The sequence below is a fragment of the Plasmopara halstedii genome, assembly GCF_900000015.1.
Source record: "Plasmopara halstedii genome assembly, contig: Scaffold_470, whole genome shotgun sequence".
NCBI lineage: Eukaryota > Oomycota > Peronosporomycetes > Peronosporales > Peronosporaceae > Plasmopara > Plasmopara halstedii.
Genome location: NW_020187390.1, coordinates 956,071 through 961,759, shown reverse-complemented (window position 1 = coordinate 961,759; position 5,689 = coordinate 956,071).

Here is a 5,689-nt window from a genome sequence, read left to right as displayed (position 1 = left end):
TTTATAAATATTATATTTTAATTACAATAAAAAAAATTAAAAATGTCTTTAAAAAAAATTAAAAATTAATTCATTTTTGATAATAAACAGTACGGCTTAAGTAAGCCCACATAAAACACCGAGTTCGTGCGCATCCGTTTCGGAAGATTTAGCATATACACTAGGCCACTCTCGGCCACAACCTCGAAAGGTCCGATAAACGGTGTACTGAGTTTAGTCTTAAATACAGCAAAAAATTGCAAGGGTTGGAAGGTCTCTAGCATTTAATAAATCCAAGTCTCCGACCTCAAAGTTTTGAACATTCTCTCTACATCTTTTACTGCATATTTCTTCTGCATGTATTAGCTTTCAGCTATCGCATCGCGAACGTGTCGTGAGACAGGAAGCCATCGACATCTTTACGAACAGTGAGAGGGCTGACATCAGCTAGCTGATCGGCTATTCCACCCCCACCAAGCCCTGAATCATGGAAAGCGGCGTTGCCGGACACCATCGACGGTGTCGGTACTGCAACGCTGTGTGTGGATCGTGCCTTTCGACAGCATGGACACTCGGAGTCAAATTTCTCTGATAGAGACCCACGCTTCGCTGGTAAAATTTGTTCGACGATCTTCAAGGTACTGGGCAACAAGCTGGATATGTCAACGGAGGACGATCCGGAGACCGAAAGTCAAAATGAGCGCGTGACACGCATCCTCGAGACCGTCTGCGCTGAGGCTCAAAGGCGCTGGAGCGGCATGCTGCCACTTGTAGAGCTTGCTTTAAACAATACAATGTTTTCTATCTATTGGCTATACGCCACTCTGCTTGAACGGGGTCGTTCATTTTCATGTCCCGCTGACGCCGCAAAATAAGACATCTTTTTCAAACGGTGACAAAAACCACGACATCCGTACTGTCCGTCGAGTCCTTTTGGGGGTTGGCAAACACCAAGACCAAACTCACGGATTGCTAACACCCCGAGGGCATCAACAAACTGGCCAGCGGCGCCGCCGCATTCGAAGAGGGGTTTTACCCTTTGACACGTCTCACACGTGTGAACATTGAAGCTCGTCCATTTGTACAGCTTGGACCACCGGAAGTGGCTATTCACAGAGCTATAGGTGGTTTCGTGACCAAGATTACCACTGAGTGAGATGTCGCGATCTTCATAGAGGATACGGTATTTCGAATCCTCTTCGAGAGGATCCAGCGTTCGTGGCATATCAGTCCAGTCGGTGCTGTAATATAGCAATCCATTACTCAATAAATATCGGTGCAACCGTGCAACTTCTTGTCCAAGTTTTCAAACTCCAGCCTGTAGCAGCGCTACGCACATATCATCACCTGCGTACGCGGCGCGATATAAATTCGTCACGGATGACGTCACCGTCGTTACATGAACAAGCACAAAATATGGTTGCGTGACAACGCATCAGCCAAAGCTTTCTGCATATCTGGCTTATACATCACATCAAAGTTTTATTTTACGAAGAATGAGAGCCACCTGGCTATTCTCTGCGAGAGGTGAGGCGACTGAGTCGCAGTGCGTATTGGCGCATGATCTGTGTAGACCACAAACAGCTTTAAGCCAAGCAGGTGCACCCTGAACTTGACAAGTGCATACATCATTGCAAGTAATACCTTGTCGTGAACTGGGTAGTTCTTCTCTGCAGCCTTGAGCTGGCGAGATTCTAACGCGATCACTCGATCTCGCCCCGCGGCGTCTGCTTGCAGAAGTGCACACTTGACGGCATAGTCTGAGCGTCACAGACGACGATCAGTCTCAAAACGCCAGTATTGGTGTATGAAGGAGGTTGTCTTTGATTGCGTCGCAAGCCTCCTGGTGCTTGATGTCCCAATTCCAATCCGCATTCTTCTTAAGGAAGTTTGACAATTGCGGTGCCATTTCCGCATAATAATTGTGCAAGTAGTTGGTGAGCCAAGCCTTCCTTTTCGTTCTTTGGACCCGAGCAGTCCACAATGGCCTTGACCTTAGCAGGATTCAATCAAAGGTCATACATTCCAATGAAACACACTAAAAAGATGTTTTTTTTGCTTCGAATATGCAGTTATCTGCATTAGCATACAACTTATTCGTGCGCATGCACTTGAGCACCGCTCTCAAATGGACGATGTGGTTTTCCTTATCTGTTGTCTCGTGCCCCGCATGACCGTGGACGAAGATGTCGCCGAAGTATGTCTTAGCATACACCCGGTGGGGCGTGAACAACTGCGTCACAAGACGATGAAATGTTGCTGGTGCATTTAGCTGGCATGTCCAGCCACTCTTAAAGCATGCCGCTCAGAGAACTCACCGCTGTCAGCAGATTATCACTCGCTCTCATGGTCAATTGGTAATACCCATCGACCAAATCGAGTGCAGTGTAATTTGTAGAGCCAATCATATCGTTCTGGTAAACATTCTTTCTGGTAAACATCCTTTCTAGGATTCGGCGGCTGTGTCGGAATGGTGGGCGCATTTTGCTTAATGTAAGCGCGAGCGATACGCCACTTGCCGTTCGGTTTCCGGATACAAAGAGGATACATGCTCTCACGCACCATTCCCGCCTCGTGCTTCACACGGAGAAAGAAGTCAATGACGTCACACTTCTCCTTGGGCAGGGGCCATTGGCGTGTTATGCAGTATTTGTTTCCGGAAAATAGGTCAATACCATGAAGCACATTTCGGTCCGGAGGTAGGGCCGACGGCGGGTCTCTGGATACGACGTCTTGAAAGTTTCTTCACCAGAGAATGATACGGATTTGAAAAAAATTCAGGATCGACGATCCACTTCGTGCATCCAGAACCCCTTCGTATCCTCCAGCACAGCTTCATCTGGAAGCGACCACGAGTCGATCTCCTCCTCCAGCCGCACCTCGGCTAAGTCGCCTGCCTTCAAGGCACCGCCGAACTATTTGAGGGACGACTTGTCCAGCTCAAGAAGAGCATCAACCGCAAGAATGGCCTCGATGGTGACGTCACTGTCTTCCTCTCCGTTAACGAGGGTATATAGCTGTGCGCTATCGCCTACGGTTTACACATCCTGCGACGCCCGGCGTGTTGCAGCTAGCATACGGTGTCGCTGTTGCCTCTTCCGAGAAGCTGTACGTCGCAGCGAGACCAGTGTGAACACGCACTCACTGTCGTTCAATATAAGCCCCACTTCCTGCTCCACTTTAAAAAATTTAAGATATTTTAGATATAAATTATAATTTTTTTAAATAATAAAAAAATAAATTATCCAAATCTTTTAATAATGGATATTTCAATCTTTGAGCCCTGATGCTCTTAGCAACATCCGACGGTGAGCTACTAGCTCTGCAGTCTTCGTCCAGTGGATAACGTGCCCCTTCACGCGCAACTGAAAAAACTTGCCAAGATGCATCCGACCATACCACTGTGACATGCAACGACTGCTTCGAAAGATGAGCAGTGCTCAGTGGATTACGTGCAGTTCACCTTCAGCCCGCGAGCCATGCTCGGGATACCTGTCCGATACACCTTCGGCGTTCACCAGCTCGGATATTCCTATCTCCAGCACGTTTATCGTTTCGGTCCAGTGCCCACACCAACAGCGTTTTGCCTTCTAGCAGAGGTGGGTTCGTGGCTCACCAAAGTTCGGCCGGGATACGTGCACGAGCGCCTAAGGTCTTCGACCTCCGGTCGATCCATGGATCATAATGTTCCAGCCATGCATACAATGGATGATGTCATACCTTGCATCCAAATCTAAGGATAAGCAGCGTTCCACGCTATCAAAGTCAAAAACCCCGACACCGTGGTCTTCAGTCACCTTCGGCACCGTGACACATGTCCTTGTCGCTAAGTGACGTTTTCACTCAGCCGCTTTCAGTGCCTCTGATAGAGCGTTATCAAGCTAGAAAAACGTTCTGCTAGAGCGCCTACAGCAGAAGAAGTCGGCGTCGACAGCGTCTATGAAGCCATTGTCGACGACGGATGACTTCCCGACCTAAGCTGCTAATAGTAAGTGCTAAGACCTACGAGTGCAAGGATGAAGAGAATCGCTCGCTCTGGGCGAGAGAGGTCGAGTTGGCCATGGCATTTGCCATGCTCCAGACCGAGCAACAGCGCGCAGCGCTAACTATGTCCAAACTCGAGGGAGGAGCGCGAGAAGGGGCACTAACGTGCGGCACTTCGGTTGAAGCGGCGTTTCCCTCCTGGACAAAGCTGAAGCGTCAGCGTTTGCGAAAGTTTCGCGGCCTTTCCAGAAATATTACGTGCAATCGCAATATCTTGTCGCCTGGACTTGTCCAATAGTTGCATACTCTCATTGCCGGTATGGCAGCCGATCATCTTCCCGAGGCGGTCACAGTGACCGTCTATATGGAGGGCTTTCGCACTAGCGTTACCAGAATGGAAAACGTCCGTGGTGACCCGTCTTCTTCTGAATAAGCAGTGAATGTGGTATTGAATGCCTAATTCAACTTCAAGTCGGCTCGATTTGGTTGCAATGCACACTCTAGCAGCTCGTCGAGCGGGCCTGAGTCGATGGAACTCAGCTGTGGTGAAGACAAGGAGGCAGATCTGAGAGCTTTCGAGTAGCGTTAGAAAACCCGACGGTGTTTTGTCTGTGAAAACACCGTCGCCTTTGGATTCGTTGATATCTGCGCAAGGCGGGACAAGGTTTATCGAACCGGCGTCCCTTTTCTTTCAAATCTTCTAGTTTGTCGAGGAGAAACGACAGCACTCAGTAGGCGTGGGGTACCCTACTGGGTAAGAACTAAGTTCTGTTGAGCGTTGATGAGGTTGAAATCAGCAGGACCTAGCTCAAAGAGATACGTGCTTTTGAAAACGGAACGTGCATGCAGCCGGGCTTGCTCATCGTCACAGTGACTATGAAGGGCTATGAGATACTATGGAAGATCCTAATCGACTCCGGGGCGTCGGGCGGGGGGGGGTGCTCGACGCTTCATAATGAAAGGAAGGCAACATTATAAGCCCGTCCTGTATGCCCTAGGGCAAGAAAGAGATTTGCTCCATCCTCACAGAGGGTCAGCCGTAGCGACTCAGGTGTAGATCGACTACAAGTGCTACCAAGTACATCGGGGCTGCCGTAGCAATTTTGCTTAGTGGAAGCTTGGCTAAGGTCGGTGACCATCCTTCTATACTTTGAACCGGTACGTGTGTAGCGGATCGCATTCCACTTACTTCAAGAGTAACTTCAACCTTAACCCAAGGCTAACTTTTTCGTTTAAAGAGTGAGCTGTATTTTTCGGTTCATAAGCGACAAAGCCGCCTATATCTAAATCTATAGGTTCTCCAATCTATATCGAAATATCTGATTAAATGTATAACTACTGGCTGCGCCTGCCCCGTATGGACTTGTTGTTTAAGTGTAGCCACAAAATTGTATGGTCACACCATGCTGTGTGACCCACACCCTTCATACCAGGATCTGCGTAACCTCGTTACAAGAAGACAACATCCCGACATAGCTTGATGGAGCGAGTTTTCACGTCAGAACTTCAGCGACAAATCCACACTTAGGGAAACAGCATTCCGCATCACACAGAAGTTTCTGTTTTTTAGAAGACGTACCTGATGCATATGGGATATTCATTTGGTTTTTATTCCCACGAGTCGCACAGTAGGTACATAGATGCACCTTCATGTAATCGCTTAGCGCAGCCCATTACGTCATTCTCTCCTTAAAATCGATACTTGTATAGACTTATCGGAGCAGAC